We start from the raw sequence: 23826 nt of genomic DNA, 5'->3' as shown, positions 1-23826 counted from the left end.
ATTGGAAAAAGTGGGGAAACGTGGGGAACACTGCAGGACAGAGGGGAAACAAAGGGAGCAGGGTGAACAGATTCGAAAAAGTGTGCAACCTTGGGGAACACTGCAGAACAGTGGGGAACCAAAGGGAGCAGGGGGAACAGATTGCAAAAGGTGGGGAACAGTGGGGAATATTGCAGAAAAGAGGGGAACCAAATGGATCATGGGAACAGATTGGAAAAATTGGGGAACCGTGTGGAAAAATGCAGAACAGTGGGAAACCAAAGGGATCAGGGAGAACGGATTGGAAAAAGTGGGGAACCGTTCGAAACACTGCACAACAGAGGGGAACCAAAGGAGCACGGGGAAGAGATTGGAAAAACTGGGAAACCATGGAGGACAGTGCAGGACGGAGGGGAACCAAAGGGAGCAGGGGGAAAAGATTGGATAAAGTGGGGAACTGTGGGGAACATTGTAGAACTGAGGGAACCAAAGAGAGCACGGCGGACAGATTGGAAAAAGTGTGGAACCGTGGGGAACACTGCAGGACAGAGGGGAACCAAAGGGAACAGGAGGTACAGGTTGGAAAAAGTGGGGAACCGTTAGCGAACACTGCAGAACAGTGGGGAACCAAAGGGAGCAGTGGGAACAGATTGCAAAAGGTGGGGAACAGTGGGGAATATTGCAGAAAAGAGGGGAACCAAATGGAGCATGGGAAAGATTGGAAAAATTGGGGAACCGTGTGGAAAAATGTAGAACAGTGGGAAACCAAAGGGAGCAGGGAGAACGGATTGGAAAATGCGGGAAACCGTGGAGAGCACTGCAGTACAGAGGGGAAATAAAGGGAGCAGGGGGATCGGATTGGAAAAGTGGGGAACTGTGGGGGAAAATGCAGGACAGAGGGGAACCAAAGGGAGCAGGGGGAATGGATTGGAATAAGTGGGTAACCGTGGGGAACATGCAGGACAGAGGGGAACCAAAGGGAGCAGGGGGAACGGTTTGGAAAAAGTGGGTAACCGTGGGGAACACTGCAGAACACTGCAGAACCAAAGGGAGCAGGGGGAACAGATCGGAAAAGTGGGGAACCTTGGGTAACACTGCAGAATAAAGGAGAACCAAACGGAGCAGGAGGAACAGATTGGAAAAAGTGGGGAATCGTGGGGAGTTCTGCAGAACAGTGGGGAACCAAAAGGAGCAGGGGGAATGGATTGGAAAAAGTGGGGAACCGTGGAGAACATTGCAGGACAGAGGGGAAACAAAGGGAGCAGGGGTAACGGATTGGAAAATGTGGGGAACTGTATAGAAAACTGCAGAATAGAGGGGAACCAACGGGAGCAGGGGGAACAGATTGGAAAAAGTGGAAACTGTGGGGAAAACTGCAGAACAGAGGGGAGCCCAAGGAGAAGGGGGAACAGATTGGAAAAAGTGGGGAACGGTGTGGAAAATGCAGAAGAGTGGAGAAACAACGGGAGCAGGGAGAACGGATTGGAAAAAGTGGGGAACAGTGTGGAACACTGCAGAACAGAGGGGAATCAAAGGAAGCAGGGGGAACGGATTGGAAAAAGTGGGGAACCGTTCGGAAGACTGCACAACAGAGGGGAACCAAAGGAGCACGGGGAAGAGATTGGAAAAATTGGGAAACCATGTAGGACAGTGCAGGACGGAGGGGAACCAAAGGGAGCAGGGGGAACAGCTCGGAAAAGTGGGGAACCTTGGGTAACAACGCAGAATAAAGGAGAACCAAACGGAGCAGGGGGAACAGATTGGAAAAAGTGGTGAATCGTGGGGAGTTCTGCAGAACAGTGGGGAACCAAAAGGAGCAGGGGGAATGGATTGGAAAAAGTGGGGAAGCGTGGAGAACATTGCAGGACAGAGGGGAAACAAAGGGAGCAGGGCGAACTGATTGGAAAAAGTGGAGAAATGTGGGGAAACAAAGGGAGCAGTGCGAATGGATTGGAAAAAGTTGGGAACCGTGGGAAACACTGCAGAACAGAGGGGAACGAAAGGGAGAAGGACGAATATATCGGAAAAAAGTTGAGAAGTGGGGAACACTGCAGAACAGTGGGGAATCAAAGGGAGCAGGGGGAACAGATTGGAAAAAGTGGGGAACTGTGTGGAAAAATGCAGAACAGTGGGGAACCAAAGGGAGCAGGGGTAACGGATTGGAAAATGTTGGGAACTGTATAGAATACTGCAGAATAGAGGGGAAAGCAAAGGGAGCAGGGGGAACAGATTGGAAAAAGTGGAAACTGTGGGGTAAACTGCAGAACAGAGGGGAGCCCAAGGAGAAGGGCGAACAGATTGGAAAAAGAGGGGAACGGTGTGGAAAAATGCAGAAGAGTGGAGAAACAATGGGAGCAGGGTGAACGGATTGGAAAAATTGGGGAACAGTGTGGAACACTGCAGAACAGAAGGGAATCAAAGGAAGCAGGGGGAACGGATTGGAAAAAGTGGGGAACCGTTCGGAAGACTGCACAACAGAGGGGAACCAAAGGAGCACGGGGAAGAGATTGGAAAAATTGGGAAACCATGTAGGACAGTGCAGGACGGAGGGGAACCAAAGGGAGCAGGGGGAACCGATTGCAAAAGGTGGGGAACAGTGGGGAATATTGCAGAAAAGAGGGGAACCAAATGGATCATGGGAACAGATTGGAAAAATTGGGGAACCGTGTGGAAAAATGCAGAACAGTGGGAAACCAAAGGGATCAGGGAGAACGGATTGGAAAAAGTGGGGAACCGTTCGAAACACTGCACAACAGAGGGGAACCAAAGGAGCACGGGGAAGAGATTGGAAAAATTGGGAAACCATGGAGGACAGTGCAGGACGGAGGGGAACCAAAGGGAGCAGGGGGAAAAGATTGGATAAAGTGGGGAACTGTGGGGAACATTGTAGAACTGAGGGGAACCAAAGAGAGCACGGCGGACAGAATGGAAAAAGTGTGGAACCGTGGGGAACACTGCAGGACAGAGGGGAACCAAAGGGAACAGGAGGTACAGGTTGGAAAACGTGGGGAACCGTTAGCGAACACTGCAGAACAGTGGGGAACCAAAGGGAGCAGTGGGAACAGATTGCAAAAGGTGGGGAACAGTGGGGAATATTGCAGAAAAGAGGGGAACCAAATGGAGCATGGGAAAGATTGGAAAAATTGGGGAACCGTGTGGAAAAATGTAGAACAGTGGGAAACCAAAGGGAGCAGGGAGAACGGATTGGAAAATGCGGGAAACCGTGGAGAGCACTGCAGTACAGAGGGGAAATAAAGGGAGCAGGGGGATCGGATTGGAAAAGTGGGGAACTGTGGGGGAAAATGCAGGACAGAGGGGAACCAAAGGGAGCAGGGGGAATGGATTGGAATAAGTGGGTAACCGTGGGGAACATGCAGGACAGAGGGGAACCAAAGGGAGCAGGGGGAACGGTTTGGAAAAAGTGGGTAACCGTGGGGAACACTGCAGAACACTGCAGAACCAAAGGGAGCAGGGGGAACAGATCGGAAAAGTGGGGACCCTTGGGTAACACTGCAGAATAAAGGAGAACCAAACGGAGCAGGAGGAACAGATTGGAAAAAGTGGGGAATAGTGGGGAGTTCTGCAGAACAGTGGGGAACCAAAAGGAGCAGGGGGAATGGATTGGAAAAAGTGGGGAACCGTGGAGAACATTGCAGGACAGAGGGGAAACAAAGGGAGCAGGGGTAACGGATTGGAAAATGTGGGGAACTGTATAGAAAACTGCAGAATAGAGGGGAACCAACGGGAGCAGGGGGAACAGATTGGAAAAAGTGGAAACTGTGGGGAAAACTGCAGAACAGAGGGGAGCCCAAGGAGAAGGGGGAACTGATTGGAAAAAGTGGGGAACGGTGTGGAAAATGCAGAAGAGTGGAGAAACAACGGGAGCAGGGAGAACGGATTGGAAAAAGTGGGGAACAGTGTGGAACACTGCAGAACAGAGGGGAATCAAAGGAAGCAGGGGGAACGGATTGGAAAAAGTGGGGAACCGTTCGGAAGACTGCACAACAGAGGGGAACCAAAGGAGCACGGGGAAGAGATTGGAAAAATTGGGAAACCATGTAGGACAGTGCAGGACGGAGGGGAACCAAAGGGAGCAGGGGGAACAGCTCGGAAAAGTGGGGAACCTTGGGTAACAACGCAGAATAAAGGAGAACCAAACGGAGCAGGGGGAACAGATTGGAAAAAGTGGTGAATCGTGGGGAGTTCTGCAGAACAGTGGGGAACCAAAAGGAGCAGGGGGAATGGATTGGAAAAAGTGGGGAAGCGTGGAGAACATTGCAGGACAGAGGGGAAACAAAGGGAGCAGGGCGAACTGATTGGAAAAAGTGGAGAAACGTGGGGAACACTGCAGGACAGAGGGGAAACAAAGGGAGCAGTGGGAATGAATTGGAAAAAGTTGGGAACCGTGGGAAACACTGCAGAACAGAGGGGAACGAAAGGGAGAAGGACGAATATATCGGAAAAAAGTTGAGAAGTGGGGAACACTGCAGAACAGTGGGGAATCAAAGGGAGCAGGGGGAACAGATTGGAAAAAGTGGGGAACTGTGTGGAAAAATGCAGAACAGTGGGGAACCAAAGGGAGCAGGAGGAACAGATTGGAAAAAGTCGGGAACCGTTCGGAACACTGCACAACAGAGGGGAAACAAAGGAGCATGGGGAAGAGATTGGAAAAATTGGGAAACAGTGTGGAAAAATGCAGAAGAGTAAGGAAACAAAGGGAGCAGGGGGTATACATTGGAAAAATTGCGGAACCGTGGGGAACACTGCAGAACAGAGGGGAACCAAGGGAGCAGGTGGAACGAATTGGAAAAAGTGAGGAATCGTGAAGGACAATGCAGGACAGAGGGGAAAAAAAGGGCACAGGGGGAACGGATTGGAAAAAGTGGGGAACTGTGGGGAACACTGCAGAACAGAGGGGAACCAATAGGAGCAGGGCGAACAGATTGGAAAAAGTGGGGAACCGTTAGGCACACTGCACAACAGAGGGGAAACAAAGGAGCACGGGGAAAAGATTGGAAAAATTGGGAAACCATGTAGGACAGTGCAGGACGGAGGGGAACCAAAGGGAGCAGGGGGAACAGCTCGGAAAAGTGGGGAACCTTGGGTAACAACGCAGAATAAAGGAGAACCAAACGGAGCAGGGGGAACAGATTGGAAAAAGTGGTGAATCGTGGGGAGTTCTGCAGAACAGTGGGGAACCAAAAGGAGCAGGGGGAATGGATTGGAAAAAGTGGGGAAGCGTGGAGAACATTGCAGGACAGAGGGGAAACAAAGGGAGCAGGGCGAACTGATTGGAAAAAGTGGAGAAACGTGGGGAACACTGCAGGACAGAGGGGAAACAAAGGGAGCAGTGGGAATGAATTGGAAAAAGTTGGGAACCGTGGGAAACACTGCAGAACAGAGGGGAACGAAAGGGAGAAGGACGAATATATCGGAAAAAAGTTGAGAAGTGGGGAACACTGCAGAACAGTGGGGAATCAAAGGGAGCAGGGGGAACAGATTGGAAAAAGTGGGGAACTGTGTGGAAAAATGCAGAACAGTGGGGAACCAAAGGGAGCAGGAGGAACAGATTGGAAAAAGTCGGGAACCGTTCGGAACACTGCACAACAGAGGGGAAACAAAGGAGCATGGGGAAGAGATTGGAAAAATTGGGAAACAGTGTGGAAAAATGCAGAAGAGTAAGGAAACAAAGGGAGCAGGGGGTATACATTGGAAAAATTGCGGAACCGTGGGGAACACTGCAGAACAGAGGGGAACCAAGGGAGCAGGTGGAACGAATTGGAAAAAGTGAGGAATCGTGAAGGACAATGCAGGACAGAGGGGAAAAAAAGGGCACAGGGGGAACGGATTGGAAAAAGTGGGGAACTGTGGGGAACACTGCAGAACAGAGGGGAACCAATAGGAGCAGGGCAAACAGATTGGAAAAAGTGGGGAACCGTTAGGCACACTGCACAACAGAGGGGAAACAAAGGAGCACGGGGAAAAGATTGGAAAAATTGGGAAACAATGGAGGACAGTGCAGGACGGAGGGGAACCAAAGGGAGCAGGGGCAACAGATTGGAAAAAGTGCGGAACCGTGGCGAATACTGCAAAACAGTGGAGAACCAAACGGAGCAGCGGGAACGGATTGGAAAAAGTGGGGAACCGTGGGAAACACTGCAGAACAGAGGGGAACGAAAGGGAGCAGGAGGAACAGATTGGAAAATGTGGGGAACTGTATCGAATACTGCAGAATAGAGGGGAAACCAAAGGGAGCAGGGTGAACAGATTGGAAAAAGTGGAAACTGTGGGGTAAACTGCAGAACAGAGGGGAACCCAAGGAGAAGGGCGAACAGATTGGAAAAAGTGGGGAACGGTGTGGAAAAATTGAGAAGAGTGGAGAAACAAAGGGAGCAGGGTGAACGGATTGGAAAATTTGGGGAACAGTGTGGAACACTGCAGAACAGAAGGGAATCAAAGGAAGCAGGGGGAACGGATTGGAAAAAGTGGGGAACCGTTCGGAACACTGCACTACAGAGGGGAACCAAAGGAGCACGGGAAAGAGATTGGAAAAATTGGGAAACCATGGAGGACAGTGCAGGACGGAGGGGAACCAAAGGGAGCAGGGGGAATGGATTGGAATAAGTGGGTAACCGTGGGGAACACTGCAGGACAGAGGGGAACCAAAGGGAGCAGGGGGAACGGTTTGGAAAAAGTGGGTAACCGTGGGGAACACTGCAGAACACTGCAGAACCAAAGGGAGCAGGGGGAACAGCTCGGAAAAGTGGGGAACCTTGGGGAACACTGCAGAATAAAGGAGAACCAAACGGAGCAGGGGGAACAGATTGGAAAAAGTGGGGAATCGTGGGGAGTTCTGCAGAACAGTGGGGAACCAAAAGGAGCAGGGGGAATGGATTGGAAAAAAGTGGGGAACCGTGGAGAACATTGCAGGACAGAGGGAAAACAAAGGGAGCAGGGCGATCTGATTGGTAAATGTGGGGAAACGTGGGGAACACTGCAGGACAGAGGTGAAACAAAGGGAGCAGGGTGAACAGATTCGAAAAAGTGTGCACCTTGGGGAACACGGCAGAATAGAGGGGAACTAAACGGAGCATGGGGAACAGATTGGAAAAAGTGCAGAACCATGGCGAACACTGCAAAACAGTGGGGAACCAAAGGGAGCAGCGGGAACGGATTGGAAAAAGTGGGGAACCGTGGGAAACACTGCAGAACAGAGGGGAACGAAATGGAGCACGGCGAGCATATCGGAAAGAAGTTGAGAAGTGGGGAACACTGCAGGACAGAGGGGAACCAAAGGGAGCAGGGGGGAACGGATTGGATAAAGTGGGGAACTGTGAAGAACACTGCAGACAGAGAGGAACCAAAGCGATCACGGCGAACAAATTCGAAAATAGTGGAAAAGTGGGGAATACTGCAGAACAGTGGGGAACCAAAGGGATCGGGGGAAACAGATTGGAAAAAGTGGGGAACAGTGTGCAAAAATGCAGAAGAGTGAGGAAACAAAGGGAGCAGGGGGAACAGATTGGAAAAAGTGAGGAATTGTGTGGAAAAATGCAGAACAGTGGGGAACCAAAGGGAGCAGGAGAACAGATTGGAAAAAGTCGGGTACCGTGGAGAACACTGCAGAACAGAGGGGAACCAAAGGGAGCAGGGGTAACGGATTGGAAAATGTTGGGAACTGTATAGAATACTGCAGAATAGAGGGGAAAGCAAAGGGAGCAGGGGGAACAGATTGGAAAAAGTGGAAACTGTGGGGTAAACTGCAGAACAGAGGGGAGCCCAAGGAGAAGGGCGAACAGATTGGAAAAAGAGGGGAACGGTGTGGAAAAATGCAGAAGAGTGGAGAAACAATGGGAGCAGGGTGAACGGATTGGAAAAATTGGGGAACAGTGTGGAACACTGCAGAACAGAAGGGAATCAAAGGAAGCAGGGGGAACGGTTTGGAAAAAGTGGGGAACCGTTCGGAAGACTGCACAACAGAGGGGAACCAAAGGAGCACGGGGAAGAGATTGGAAAAATTGGGAAACCATGTAGGACAGTGCAGGACGGAGGGGAACCAAAGGGAGCAGGGGGAACAGATTGGATAAAGTGGGGAAATGTGGGGAACATTGTAGAACTGAGGGGAACCAAAGAGAGCACGGCGAACAGATTGGAAAAAGTGTGGAACCGTGGGGAACACTGCAGGACAGACGGGAACCAAAGGGAACAGGAGGTACAGGTTGTAAAAAGTGGGGAACCGTTAGCGAACACTGCAGAACAGTGGGGAACCAAAGGGAGCAGGGGGAACAGATTGCAAAAGGTGGGGAACAGTGGGGAATATTGCAGAAAAGAGGGGAACCAAATGGAGCATGGGAACAGATTGGAAAAATTGGGGAACCGTGTGGAAAAATGCAGAACAGTGGGAAACCAAAGGGAGCAGGGAGAACGGATTGGAAAATGTGGGGAACTGTGGGAGAAAATGCAGGACAGAGGGGAACCAAATGGAGCAGGGGGAATGGATTGGAATAAGAGGGTGACCGTGGGGAACACTGCAGGACAGAGGGGAACCAAAGGGAGCAGGGGCAATGGTTTGGAAAAAGTGGGTAACCGTGGGGAACACTGCAGAACACTGCAGAACCAAAGGGAGCAGGGGGAACAGCTCGGAAAAGTGGGGATCCTTGGGGAACACTGCAGAATAAAGGAGAACCAAACGGAGCAGGGGGAACAGATTGGAAAAAGTGGGGTATCCTGGGGAGTTCTGCAGAACAGTGGGGAACCAAAAGGAGCAGGGGGAATGGATTGGAAAAAGTGGGGAACCGTGGAGAACATTGCAGGACAGAGGGGAAACAAAGAGAGCAGGGCGAACTGATTGGAAAAAGTGGGGAAACGTGGGGAACACTGCAGGACAGAGGGGAAACAAAGGGAGCAGGGTGAACAGATTCGAAAAAGTGTGCAACCTTGGGGAACACTGCAGAACAGTGGGGAACCAAAGGGAGCAGGGGGAACAGATTGCAAAAGGTGGGGAACAGTGGGGAATATTGCAGAAAAGAGGGGAACCAAATGGATCATGGGAACAGATTGGAAAAATTGGGGAACCGTGTGGAAAAATGCAGAACAGTGGGAAACCAAAGGGATCAGGGAGAACGGATTGGAAAAAGTGGGGAACCGTTCGAAACACTGCACAACAGAGGGGAACCAAAGGAGCACGGGGAAGAGATTGGAAAAATTGGGAAACCATGGAGGACAGTGCAGGACGGAGGGGAACCAAAGGGAGCAGGGGGAAAAGATTGGATAAAGTGGGGAACTGTGGGGAACATTGTAGAACTGAGGGGAACCAAAGAGAGCACGGCGGACAGATTGGAAAAAGTGTGGAACCGTGGGGAACACTGCAGGACAGAGGGGAACCAAAGGGAACAGGAGGTACAGGTTGGAAAAAGTGGGGAACCGTTAGCGAACACTGCAGAACAGTGGGGAACCAAAGGGAGCAGTGGGAACAGATTGCAAAAGGTGGGGAACAGTGGGGAATATTGCAGAAAAGAGGGGAACCAAATGGAGCATGGGAAAGATTGGAAAAATTGGGGAACCGTGTGGAAAAATGTAGAACAGTGGGAAACCAAAGGGAGCAGGGAGAACGGATTGGAAAATGCGGGAAACCGTGGAGAGCACTGCAGTACAGAGGGGAAATAAAGGGAGCAGGGGGATCGGATTGGAAAAGTGGGGAACTGTGGGGGAAAATGCAGGACAGAGGGGAACCAAAGGGAGCAGGGGGAATGGATTGGAATAAGTGGGTAACCGTGGGGAACATGCAGGACAGAGGGGAACCAAAGGGAGCAGGGGGAACGGTTTGGAAAAAGTGGGTAACCGTGGGGAACACTGCAGAACACTGCAGAACCAAAGGGAGCAGGGGGAACAGATCGGAAAAGTGGGGAACCTTGGGTAACACTGCAGAATAAAGGAGAACCAAACGGAGCAGGAGGAACAGATTGGAAAAAGTGGGGAATCGTGGGGAGTTCTGCAGAACAGTGGGGAACCAAAAGGAGCAGGGGGAATGGATTGGAAAAAGTGGGGAACCGTGGAGAACATTGCAGGACAGAGGGGAAACAAAGGGAGCAGGGGTAACGGATTGGAAAATGTGGGGAACTGTATAGAAAACTGCAGAATAGAGGGGAACCAACGGGAGCAGGGGGAACAGATTGGAAAAAGTGGAAACTGTGGGGAAAACTGCAGAACAGAGGGGAGCCCAAGGAGAAGGGGGAACAGATTGGAAAAAGTGGGGAACGGTGTGGAAAATGCAGAAGAGTGGAGAAACAACGGGAGCAGGGAGAACGGATTGGAAAAAGTGGGGAACAGTGTGGAACACTGCAGAACAGAGGGGAATCAAAGGAAGCAGGGGGAACGGATTGGAAAAAGTGGGGAACCGTTCGGAAGACTGCACAACAGAGGGGAACCAAAGGAGCACGGGGAAGAGATTGGAAAAATTGGGAAACCATGTAGGACAGTGCACGACGGAGGGGAACCAAAGGGAGCAGGGGGAACAGCTCGGAAAAGTGGGGAACCTTGGGTAACAACGCAGAATAAAGGAGAACCAAACGGAGCAGGGGGAACAGATTGGAAAAAGTGGTGAATCGTGGGGAGTTCTGCAGAACAGTGGGGAACCAAAAGGAGCAGGGGGAATGGATTGGAAAAAGTGGGGAAGCGTGGAGAACATTGCAGGACAGAGGGGAAACAAAGGGAGCAGGGCGAACTGATTGGAAAAAGTGGAGAAATGTGGGGAACACTGCAGGACAGAGGGGAAACAAAGGGAGCAGTGCGAATGGATTGGAAAAAGTTGGGAACCGTGGGAAACACTGCAGAACAGAGGGGAACGAAAGGGAGAAGGACGAATATATCGGAAAAAAGTTGAGAAGTGGGGAGCACTGCAGAACAGTGGGGAATCAAAGGGAGCAGGGGGAACAGATTGGAAAAAGTGGGGAACTGTGTGGAAAAATGCAGAACAGTGGGGAACCAAAGGGAGCAGGAGGAACAGATTGGAAAAAGTCGGGAACCGTTCGGAACACTGCACAACAGAGGGGAAACAAAGGAGCATGGGGAAGAGATTGGAAAAATTGGGAAACAGTGTGGAAAAATGCAGAAGAGTAAGGAAACAAAGGGAGCAGGGGGTATACATTGGAAAAATTGCGGAACCGTGGGGAACACTGCAGAACAGAGGGGAACCAAGGGAGCAGGTGGAACGAATTGGAAAAAGTGAGGAATCGTGAAGGACAATGCAGGACAGAGGGGAAAAAAAGGGCATAGGGGGAACGGATTGGAAAAAGTGGGGAACTGTGGGGAACACTGCAGAACAGAGGGGAACCAATAGGAGCAGGGCGAACAGATTGGAAAAAGTGGGGAACCGTTAGGCACACTGCACAACAGAGGGGAAACAAAGGAGCACGGGGAAAAGATTGGAAAAATTGGGAAACAATGGAGGACAGTGCAGGACGGAGGGGAACCAAAGGGAGCAGGGGGAACAGATTGGAAAAAGTGCGGAACCGTGGCGAATACTGCAAAACAGTGGAGAACCAAACGGAGCAGCGGGAACGGATTGGAAAAAGTGGGGAACCGTGGGAAACACTGCAGAACAGAGGGGAACGAAAGGGAGCAGGAGGAACAGATTGGAAAATGTGGGGAACTGTATAGAATACTGCAGAATAGAGGGGAAACCAAAGGGAGCAGGGTGAACAGATTGGAAAAAGTGGAAACTGTGGGGTAAACTGCAGAACAGAGGGGAACCCAAGGAGAAGGGCGAACAGATTGGAAAAAGTGGGGAACGGTGTGGAAAAATTGAGAAGAGTGGAGAAACAAAGGGAGCAGGGTGAACGGATTGGAAAATTTGGGGAACAGTGTGGAACACTGCAGAACAGAAGGGAATCAAAGGAAGCAGGGGGAACGGATTGGAAAAAGTGGGGAACCGTTCGGAACACTGCACTACAGAGGGGAACCAAAGGAGCACGGGGAAGAGATTGGAAAAATTGGGAAACCATGGAGGACAGTGCAGGACGGAGAGGAACCAAAGGGAGCAGGGAGAACAGATTGGATAAAGTTGGGAACTGTGGGGAACATTGTAGAACTGAGGGGAACCAAAGAGAGCACGGCGAACAGATTGCAAAAAGTGTGGAACCGTGGGGAACACTGCAGGACAGAGGGGAACCAAAGGGAACAGGAGGTACAGGTTTTAAAAAATGGGGAACCGTTAGCGAAAACTGCAGAACAGTGGGGAACCAAAGGGAGCAGGGGGAACAGATTGCAAAAGGTGGGGAACAGTGGGGAATATTGCAGAAAAGAGGGGAACCAAATGGAGCATGGGAACAGATTGGAAAAATTGGGGAACCGTGTGGAAAAATGCAGAACAGTGGGAAACCAAAGGGAGCAGGGAGAACGGATTGGAAAATGTGAGGAACCATGGAGAGCACTGCAGTATTGTGGGGAACTAAAGGGAGCAGGGGGAACGGATTGGAAAAGTGGGGAACTGTGGGGGAAAATGCAGGACAGAGGGGAACCAAAGGGAGCAGGGGGAATGGATTGGAATAAGTGGGTAACCGTGGGGAACACTGCAGGACAGAGGGGAACCAAAGGGAGCAGGGGGAACGGTTTGGAAAAAGTGGGTAACCGTGGGGAACACTGCAGAACACTGCAGAACCAAAGGGAGCAGGGGGAACAGCTCGGAAAAGTGGGGAACCTTGGGGAACACTGCAGAATAAAGGAGAACCAAACGGAGCAGGGGGAACAGATTGGAAAAAGTGGGGAATCGTGGGGAGTTCTGCAGAACAGTGGGGAACCAAAAGGAGCAGGGGGAATGGATTGGAAAAATGTGGGGAACCGTGGAGAACATTGCAGGACAGAGGGAAAACAAAGGGAGCAGGGCGATCTGATTGGTAAATGTGGGGAAACGTGGGGAACACTGCAGGACAGAGGGGAAACAAAGGGAGCAGGGTGAACAGATTCGAAAAAGTGTGCACCTTGGGGAACACGGCAGAATAGAGGGGAACTAAACGGAGCATGGGGAACAGATTGGAAAAAGTGCAGAACCATGGCGAACACTGCAAAACAGTGGGGAACCAAAGGGAGCAGCGGGAACGGATTGGAAAAAGTGGGGAACCGTGGGAAACACTGCAGAACAGAGGGGAACGAAATGGAGCACGGCGAGCATATCGGAAAGAAGTTGAGAAGTGGGGAACACTGCAGGACAGAGGGGAACCAAAGGGAGCAGGGGGGAACGGATTGGATAAAGTGGGGAACTGTGAAGAACACTGCAGACAGAGAGGAACCAAAGCGATCACGGCGAACAAATTCGAAAATAGTGGAAAAGTGGGGAATACTGCAGAACAATGGGGAACCAAAGGGATCGGGGGAAACAGATTGGAAAAAGTGGGGAACAGTGTGCAAAAATGCAGAAGAGTGAGGAAACAAAGGGAGCAGGGGGATCAGATTGGAAAAAGTGGCGAACAGTGTGGAAAAATGCAGAAGAGTGAGGAAACAAAGGGAGCAGGGGGAACAGATTGGAAAAAGTGGGGAATTGTGTGGAAAAATGCAGAACAGTGGGGAACCAAAGGGAGCAGGAGAACAGATTGGAAAAAGTCGGGAACCGTGGAGAACACTGCAGAACAGAGGGGAACCAAAGGGAGCAGGGGTAACGGATTGGAAAATGTTGGGAACTGTATAGAATACTGCAGAATAGAGGGGAAAGCAAAGGGAGCAGGGGGAACAGATTGGAAAAAGTGGAAACTGTGGGGTAAACTGCAGAACAGAGGGGAGCCCAAGGAGAAGGGCGAACAGATTGGAAAAAGAGGGGAACGGTGTGGAAAAATGCAGAAGAGTGGAGAAACAATGGGAGCAGGGTGAACGGTTGGAAAAATTGGGGAACAGTGTGGAACACTGCAGAACAGAAGGGAATCAAAGGAAGCAGGGGGAACGGATTGGAAAAAGTGGGGAACCGTTCGGAAGACTGCACAACAGAGGGGAACCAAAGGAGCACGGGGAAGAGATTGGAAAAATTGGGAAACCATGTAGGACAGTGCAGGACGGAGGGGAACCAAAGGGAGCAGGGGGAACAGATTGGATAAAGTGGGGAAATGTGGGGAACATTGTAGAACTGAGGGGAACCAAAGAGAGCACGGCGAACAGATTGGAAAAAGTGTGGAACCGTGGGGAACACTGCAGGACAGACGGGAACCAAAGGGAACAGGAGGTACAGGTTGTAAAAAGTGGGGAACCGTTAGCGAACACTGCAGAACAGTGGGGAACCAAAGGGAGCAGGGGGAACAGATTGCAAAAGGTGGGGAACAGTGGGGAATATTGCAGAAAAGAGGGGAACCAAATGGAGCATGGGAACAGATTGGAAAAATTGGGGAACCGTGTGGAAAAATGCAGAACAGTGGGAAACCAAAGGGAGCAGGGAGAACGGATTGGAAAATGTGGGGAACTGTGGGAGAAAATGCAGGACAGAGGGGAACCAAATGGAGCAGGGGGAATGGATTGGAATAAGAGGGTGACCGTGGGGAACACTGCAGGACAGAGGGGAACCAAAGGGAGCAGGGGCAATGGTTTGGAAAAAGTGGGTAACCGTGGGGAACACTGCAGAACCAAAGGGAGCAGGGGGAACAGCTCGGAAAAGTGGGGATCCTTGGGGAACACTGCAGAATAAAGGAGAACCAAACGGAGCAGGGGGAACAGATTGGAAAAAGTGGGGTATCCTGGGGAGTTCTGCAGAACAGTGGGGAACCAAAAGGAGCAGGGGGAATGGATTGGAAAAAGTGGGGAACCGTGGAGAACATTGCAGGACAGAGGGGAAACAAAGAGAGCAGGGCGAACTGATTGGAAAAAGTGGGGAAACGTGGGGAACACTGCAGGACAGAGGGGAAACAAAGGGAGCAGGGTGAACAGATTCGAAAAAGTGTGCAACCTTGGGGAACACTGCAGAACAGTGGGGAACCAAAGGGAGCAGGGGGAACAGATTGCAAAAGGTGGGGAATAGTGGGGAATATTGCAGAAAAGAGGGGAACCAAATGGATCATGGGAACAGATTGGAAAAATTGGGGAACCGTGTGGAAAAATGCAGAACAGTGGGAAACCAAAGGGATCAGGGAGAACGGATTGGAAAAAGTGGGGAACCGTTCGAAACACTGCACAACAGAGGGGAACCAAAGGAGCACGGGGAAGAGATTGGAAAAATTGGGAAACCATGGAGGACAGTGCAGGACGGAGGGGAACCAAAGGGAGCAGGGGGAAAAGATTGGATAAAGTGGGGAACTGTGGGGAACATTGTAGAACTGAGGGGAACCAAAGAGAGCACGGCGGACAGATTGGAAAAAGTGTGGAACCGTGGGGAACACTGCAGGACAGAGGGGAACCAAAGGGAACAGGAGGTACAGGTTGGAAAAAGTGGGGAACCGTTAGCGAACACTGCAGAACAGTGGGGAACCAAAGGGAGCAGTGGGAACAGATTGCAAAAGGTGGGGAACAGTGGGGAATATTGCAGAAAAGAGGGGAACCAAATGGAGCATGGGAAAGATTGGAAAAATTGGGGAACCGTGTGGAAAAATGTAGAACAGTGGGAAACCAAACGGAGCAGGGAGAACGGATTGGAAAATGCGGGAAACCGTGGAGAGCACTGCAGTACAGAGGGGAAATAAAGGGAGCAGGGGGATCGGATTGGAAAAGTGGGGAACTGTGGGGGAAAATGCAGGACAGAGGGGAACCAAAGGGAGCAGGGGGAATGGATTGGAATAAGTGGGTAACCGTGGGGAACATGCAGGACAGAGGGGAACCAAAGGGAGCAGGGGGAACGGTTTGGAAAAAGTGGGTAACCGTGGGGAACACTGCAGAACACTGCAGAACCAAAGGGAGCAGGGGGAACAGATCGGAAAAGTGGGGAACCTTGGGTAACACTGCAGAATAAAGGAGAACCAAACGGAGCAGGAGGAACAGATTGGAAAAAGTGGGGAATCGTGGGGAGTTCTGCAGAACAGTGGGGAACCAAAAGGAGCAGGGGGAATGGATTGGAAAAAGTGGGGAAACGTGGAGAACATTGCAGGACAGAGGGGAAACAAAGGGAGCAGGGGTAACGGATTGGAAAATGTGGGGAACTGTATAGAAAACTGCAGAATAGAGGGGAACCAACGGGAGCAGGGGGAACAGATTGGAAAAAGTGGAAACTGTGGGGAAAACTGCAGAACAGAGGGGAGCCCAAGGAGAAGGGGGAACAGATTGGAAAAAGTGGGGAACGGTGTGGAAAATGCAGAAGAGTGGAGAAACAACGGGAGCAGGGAGAACGGATTGGAAAAAGTGGGGAACAGTGTGGAACACTGCAGAACAGAGGGGAATCAAAGGAAGCAGGGGGAACGGATTGGAAAAAGTGGGGAACCGTTCGGAACACTGAACAACAGAGGGGAACCAAAGGAGCACGGGGAAGAGATTGGAAAAATTGGGAAACCATGGAGGACAGTGCAGGACGGAGGGGAACCAAAGGGAGTACGGGGAACAGATTGGAAAAAGTGCGGAACTGTGGGGAACACTGTAGAACAGAGAGGAACCAAAGAGAGCACGGCGAATAGATTGGAAAAAGTGTGGAACCGTGGGGAACACTGCAGGACAGAGGGTAACCAAAGGGAACAGGAGGTACAGGGTGGAAAAAGTGGGGAAGCGTTGGCAAACACTGCAGAACAGTGGGGAACCAAAGGGAGCAGGGGGAACAGATTGCAAAAAGTGGGGAACAGTGGGGAATATTGCAGAAAAGAGGGGAAGCAAATGGAGCATGGGAACAGATTGGAAAAATTGGGGAACCGTGTGGAAAAATGCAAAACAGTGGGAAACCAAAGGGAGCAGGGAGAACGGATTGGAAAATGTGGGGAACCGTGCGGAACACTGCAGGACAGAGGGGAACCAAAGGGAACAGGAGGTACAGGTTGTAAAAAGTGGGGAACCGTTAGCGAACACTGCAGAACAGTTGGGAACCAAAGGGAGCAGGGGGAACAGATTGCAAAAGGTGGGGAACAGTGGGGAATATTGCAGAAAAGAGGGGAACCAAATGGAGCATGGGAACAGTTTGGAAAAATTGGGGAACCGTGTGGAAAAATGCAGAACAGTGGGAAACCAAAGGGAGCAGGGAGAACGGATTGGAAAAAGTGGGGGACCGTTCGAAACACTGCACAACAGAGGGGAACCAAAGGAGCACGGGGAAGAGATTGGAAAAATTGGGAAACCATGGAGGACAGTGCAGGACGGAGGGGAACCAAAGGGAGCAGGGGGAAAAGATTGGATAAAGTGGGGAACTGTGGGGAACATTGTAGAACTGAGGGGAACCAAAGAGAGCACGGCGAACAGATTGGAAAAAGTGTGGAACCGTGGGGAACACTGCAGGACAGAGGGGAACCAAAGGGAACAGGAGGTACAGGTTGTAAAAAGTGGGGAACCGTTAGCGAACACTGCAGAACAGTGGGGAACCAAAGGGAGCAGTGGGAACAGATTGCAAAAGGTGGGGAACTGTGGGGAATATTGCAGAAAAGAGGGGAACCAAATGGAGCATGGGAACAGATTGGAAAAATTGGGAAACAGTGTGGAAAATAGTAGAACAGTGGGAAAACAAAGGGAGCAGGGAGAACGGATTGGAAAATGCGGGGAACCGTGGAGAGCACTGCAGTACAGAGGGGAAGTAAAGGGAGCAGGGGGATCGGATTGGAAAAGTGGGGAACTGTGGGGGAAAATGCAGGACAGAGGGGAACCAAAGGGAGGAGGGGGAATGGATTGGAATAAGTGGGTAACCGTGGGGAACACTGCAGGACAGAGGGGAACCAAAGGGAGCAGGGGGAACGGTTTGGAAAAAGTGGGTAACCGTGGGGAACACTGCAGAACCAAAGGGAGCAGGGGGAACAGATCGGAAAAGTGGGGAACCTTGGGTAACACTGCAGAATAAAGGAGAACCAAACGGAGCAGGGGGAATAGATTGGAAAAAGTGGGGAATCGTGGGTAGTCCTGCAGAACAGTGGGGAACCAAAAGGAGCAGGGGGAATGGATTGGAAAAAGTGGGGAACCGTGGAAAACATTGCAGGACAGAGGGGAAACAAAGGGAGCAGGGGTAATGGATTGGAAAATGTGGGGAACTGTATAGAAAACTGCAGAATAGAGGGGAACCAACGGGAGCAGGGGGAACAGATTGGAAAAAGTGGAAACTGTGGGGAAAACTGCAGAACAGAGGGGAGCCCAAGGAGAAGGGGGAACAGATTGGAAAAAGTGGGGAACGGTGTGGAAAATGCAGAAGAGTGGAGAAACAACGGGAGCAGGGTGAACGGATTGGAAAAAGTGGGGAACAGTGTGGAACACTGCAGAAGAGAGAGGAACCAAAGAGAGCACGGCGAATAGATTGGAAAAAGTGTGGAACCGTGGGGAACACTGCAGGACAGAGGGTAACCAAAGGGAACAGGAGGTACAGGATGGAAAAAGTGGAGAAGCGTTGGCGAACACTGCAGAACAGTGGGGAACCAAAGGGAGCAGGGGGAACAGATTGCAAAAAGTGGGGAACAGTGGGGAATATTGCAGAAAAGAGGGGAAGCAAATGGAGCATGGGAACAGATTGGAAAAATTGGGGAACCGTGTGGAAAAATGCAAAACAGTGGGAAACCAAAGGGAGCAGGGAGAACGGATTGGAAAATGTGGGGAACCGTGCGGAACACTGCAGGACAGAGGGGAACCAAAGGGAACAGGAGGTACAGGTTGTAAAAAGTGGGGAACCGTTAGCGAACACTGCAGAACAGTTGGGAACCAAAGGGAGCAGGGGGAACAGATTGCAAAAGGTGGGGAACAGTGGGGAATATTGCAGAAAAGAGGGGAACCAAATGGAGCATGGGAACAGTTTGGAAAAATTGGGGAACCGTGTGGAAAAATGCAGAACAGTGGGAAACCAAAGGGAGCAGGGAGAACGGATTGGAAAAAGTGGGGAACCGTTCGAAACACTGCACAACAGAGGGGAACCAAAGGAGCACGGGGAAGAGATTGGAAAAATTGGGAAACCATGGAGGACAGTGCAGGACGGAGGGGAACCAAAGGGAGCAGGGGGAAAAGATTGGATAAAGTGGGGAACTGTGGGGAACATTGTAGAACTGAGGGGAACCAAAGAGAGCACGGCGAACAGATTGGAAAAAGTGTGGAACCGTGGGGAACACTGCAGGACAGAGGGGAACCAAAGGGAACAGGAGGTACAGGTTGTAAAAAGTGGGGAACCGTTAGCGAACACTGCAGAACAGTGGGGAACCAAAGGGAGCAGTGGGAACAGATTGCAAAAGGTGGGGAACAGTGGGGAATATTGCAGAAAAGAGGGGAACCAAATGGAGCATGGGAACAGATTGGAAAAATTGGGAAACAGTGTGGAAAATAGTAGAACAGTGGGAAAACAAAGGGAGCAGGGAGAACGGATTGGAAAATGCGGGGAACCGTGGAGAGCACTGCAGTACAGAGGGGAAGTAAAGGGAGCAGGGGAATCGGATTGGAAAAGTGGGGAACTGTGGGGGAAAATGCAGGACAGAGGGGAACCAAAGGGAGGAGGGGGAATGGATTGGAATAAGTGGGTAACCGTGGGGAACACTGCAGGACAGAGGGGAACCAAAGGGAGCAGGGGGAACGGTTTGGAAAAAGTGGGTAACCGTGGGGAACACTGCAGAACACTGCAGAACCAAAGGGAGCAGGGAGAACAGATCGGAAAAGTGGGGAACCTTGGGTAAAACTGCAGAATAAAGGAGAACCAAACGGAGCAGGGGGAATAGATTGGAAAAAGTGGGGAATCGTGGGTAGTCCTGCAGAACAGTGGGGAACCAAAAGGAGCAGGGGGAATGGATTGGAAAAAGTGGGGAACCGTGGAAAACATTGCAGGACAGAGGGGAAACAAAGGGAGCAGGGCGAACTGATTGGAAAAAGTGGAGAAATGTGGGGAACACTGCAGGACAGAGGGGAAACAAAGGGAGCAGTGCGAATGGATTGGAAAAAGTTGGGAACCGTGGGAAACACTGCAGAACAGAGGGGAACGAAAGGGAGAAGGACGAATATATCGGAAAAAAGTTGAGAAGTGGGGAACACTGCAGAACAGTGGGGAATCAAAGGGAGCAGGGGGAACAGATTGGAAAAAGTGGGGAACTGTGTGGAAAAATGCAGAACAGTGGGGAACCAAAGGGAGCAGGAGGAACAGATTGGAAAAAGTCGGGAACCGTTCGGAACACTGCACAACAGAGGGGAAACAAAGGAGCATGGGGAAGAGATTGGAAAAATTGGGAAACAGTGTGGAAAAATGCAGAAGAGTAAGGAAACAAAGGGAGCAGGGGGTATACATTGGAAAAATTGCGGAACCGTGGGGAACACTGCAGAACAGAGGGGAACCAAGGGAGCAGGTGGAACGAATTGGAAAAAGTGAGGAATCGTGAAGGACAATGCAGGACAGAGGGGAAAAAAAGGGCATAGGGGGAACGGATTGGAAAAAGTGGGGAACTGTGGGGAACACTGCAGAACAGAGGGGAACCAATAGGAGCAGGGCGAACAGATTGGAAAAAGTGGGGAACCGTTAGGCACACTGCACAACAGAGGGGAAACAAAGGAGCACGGGGAAAAGATTGGAAAAATTGGGAAACAATGGAGGACAGTGCAGGACGGAGGGGAACCAAAGGGAGCAGGGGGAACAGATTGGAAAAAGTGCGGAACCGTGGCGAATACTGCAAAACAGTGGAGAACCAAACGGAGCAGCGGGAACGGATTGGAAAAAGTGGGGAACCGTGGGAAACACTGCAGAACAGAGGGGAACGAAAGGGAGCAGGAGGAACAGATTGGAAAATGTGGGGAACTGTATAGAATACTGCAGAATAGAGGGGAAACCAAAGGGAGCAGGGTGAACAGATTGGAAAAAGTGGAAACTGTGGGGTAAACTGCAGAACAGAGGGGAACCCAAGGAGAAGGGCGAACAGATTGGAAAAAGTGGGGAACGGTGTGGAAAAATTGAGAAGAGTGGAGAAACAAAGGGAGCAGGGTGAACGGATTGGAAAATTTGGGGAACAGTGTGGAACACTGCAGAACAGAAGGGAATCAAAGGAAGCAGGGGGAACGGATTGGAAAAAGTGGGGAACCGTTCGGAACACTGCACTACAGAGGGGAACCAAAGGAGCACGGGGAAGAGATTGGAAAAATTGGGAAACCATGGAGGACAGTGCAGGACGGAGAGGAACCAAAGGGAGCAGGGAGAACAGATTGGATAAAGTTGGGAACTGTGGGGAACATTGTAGAACTGAGGGGAACCAAAGAGAGCACGGCGAACAGATTGCAAAAAGTGTGGAACCGTGGGGAACACTGCAGGACAGAGGGGAACCAAAGGGAACAGGAGGTACAGGTTTTAAAAAATGGGGAACCGTTAGCGAAAACTGCAGAACAGTGGGGAACCAAAGGGAGCAGGGCGAACTGATTGGAAAAAGTGGAGAAATGTGGGGAACACTGCAGGACAGAGGGGAAACAAAGGGAGCAGTGCGAATGGATTGGAAAAAGTTGGGAACCGTGGGAAACACTGCAGAACAGAGGGGAACGAAAGGGAGAAGGACGAATATATCGGAAAAAAGTTGAGAAGTGGGGAACACTGCAGAACAGTGGGGAATCAAAGGGAGCAGGGGGAACAGATTGGAAAAAGTGGGGAACTGTGTGGAAAAATGCAGAACAGTGGGGAACCAAAGGGAGCAGGAGGAACAGATTGGAAAAAGTCGGGAACCGTTCGGAACACTGCACAACAGAGGGGAAACAAAGGAGCATGGGGAAGAGATTGGAAAAATTGGGAAACAGTGTGGAAAAATGCAGAAGAGTAAGGAAACAAAGGGAGCAGGGGGTATACATTGGAAAAATTGCGGAACCGTGGGGAACACTGCAGAACAGAGGGGAACCAAGGGAGCAGGTGGAACGAATTGGAAAAAGTGAGGAATCGTGAAGGACAATGCAGGACAGAGGGGAAAAAAAGGGCATAGGGGGAACGGATTGGAAAAAGTGGGGAACTGTGGGGAACACTGCAGAACAGAGGGGAACCAATAGGAGCAGGGCGAACAGATTGGAAAAAGTGGGGAACCGTTAGGCACACTGCACAACAGAGGGGAAACAAAGGAGCACGGGGAAAAGATTGGAAAAATTGGGAAACAATGGAGGACAGTGCAGGACGGAGGGGAACCAAAGGGAGCAGGGGGAACAGATTGGAAAAAGTGCGGAACCGTGGCGAATACTGCAAAACAGTGGAGAACCAAACGGAGCAGCGGGAACGGATTGGAAAAAGTGGGGAACCGTGGGAAACACTGCAGAACAGAGGGGAACGAAAGGGAGCAGGAGGAACAGATTGGAAAATGTGGGGAACTGTATAGAATACTGCAGAATAGAGGGGAAACCAAAGGGAGCAGGGTGAACAGATTGGAAAAAGTGGAAACTGTGGGGTAAACTGCAGAACAGAGGGGAACCCAAGGAGAAGGGCGAACAGATTGGAAAAAGTGGGGAACGGTGTGGAAAAATTGAGAAGAGTGGAGAAACAAAGGGAGCAGGGTGAACGGATTGGAAAATTTGGGGAACAGTGTGGAACACTGCAGAACAGAAGGGAATCAAAGGAAGCAGGGGGAACGGATTGGAAAAAGTGGGGAACCGTTCGGAACACTGCACTACAGAGGGGAACCAAAGGAGCACGGGGAAGAGATTGGAAAAATTGGGAAACCATGGAGGACAGTGAAGGACGGAGAGGAACCAAAGGGAGCAGGGAGAACAGATTGGATAAAGTTGGGAACTGTGGGGAACATTGTAGAACTGAGGGGAACCAAAGAGAGCACGGCGAACAGATTGCAAAAAGTGTGGAACCGTGGGGAACACTGCAGGACAGAGGGGAACCAAAGGGAACAGGAGGTACAGGTTTTAAAAAATGGGGAACCGTTAGCGAAAACTGCAGAACAGTGGGGAACCAAAGGGAGCAGGGGGAACAGATTGCAAAAGGTGGGGAACAGTGGGAAATATTGCAGAAAAGAGGGGAACCAAATGGAGCATGGGAACAGATTGGAAAAATTGGGGAACCGTGTGGAAAAATGCAGAACAGTGGGAAACCAAAGGGAGCAGGGAGAACGGATTGGAAAATGTGGGGAACCATGGAGAGCACTGCAGTATTGTGGGGAACTAAAGGGAGCAGGGGGAACGGATTGGAAAAGTGGGGAACTGTGGGGGAAAATGCAGGACAGAGGGGAACCAAAGGGAGCAGGGGGAATGGATTGGAATAAGTGGGTAACCGTGGGGAACACTGCAGGACAGAGGGGAACCAAAGGGAGCAGGGGGAACGGTTTGGAAAAAGTGGGTAACCGTGGGGAACACTGCAGAACACTGCAGAACCAAAGGGAGCAGGGGGAACAGCTCGGAAAAGTGGGGAACCTTGGGGAACACTGCAGAATAAAGGAGAACCAAACGGAGCAGGGGGAACAGATTGGAAAAAGTGGGGAATCGTGGGGAGTTCTGCAGAACAGTGGGGAACCAAAAGGAGCAGGGGGAATGGATTGGAAAAAAGTGGGGAACCGTGGAGAACATTGCAGGACAGAGGGAAAACAAAGGGAGCAGGGCGATCTGATTGGTAAATGTGGGGAAACGTGGGGAACACTGCAGGACAGAGGGGAAACAAAGGGAGCAGGGTGAACAGATTCGAAAAAGTGTGCACCTTGGGGAACACGGCAGAATAGAGGGGAACTAAACGGAGCATGGGGAACAGATTGGAAAAAGTGCAGAACCATGGCGAACACTGCAAAACAGTGGGGAACCAAAGGGAGCAGCGGGAACGGATTGGAAAAAGTGGGGAACCGTGGGAAA

General features: G+C 51.0%; 1 long non-coding RNA gene across 1 annotated transcript in view; it reads right to left on the bottom strand.

The window, feature by feature from the left end:
• Positions 1-23826, bottom strand: part of LOC138750480 (uncharacterized) — a 474155-nt gene that overhangs the window by 210751 nt on the left and 239578 nt on the right. The window lies entirely within an intron of this gene.

This window comes from Narcine bancroftii, unplaced genomic scaffold (assembly GCF_036971445.1).
Source record: "Narcine bancroftii isolate sNarBan1 unplaced genomic scaffold, sNarBan1.hap1 Scaffold_153, whole genome shotgun sequence".
NCBI classification, from domain to species: domain Eukaryota; kingdom Metazoa; phylum Chordata; class Chondrichthyes; order Torpediniformes; family Narcinidae; genus Narcine; species Narcine bancroftii.
Note: the sequence above shows the minus strand (reverse complement) of the source record. Positions and strands in the feature narration are given on the sequence as shown.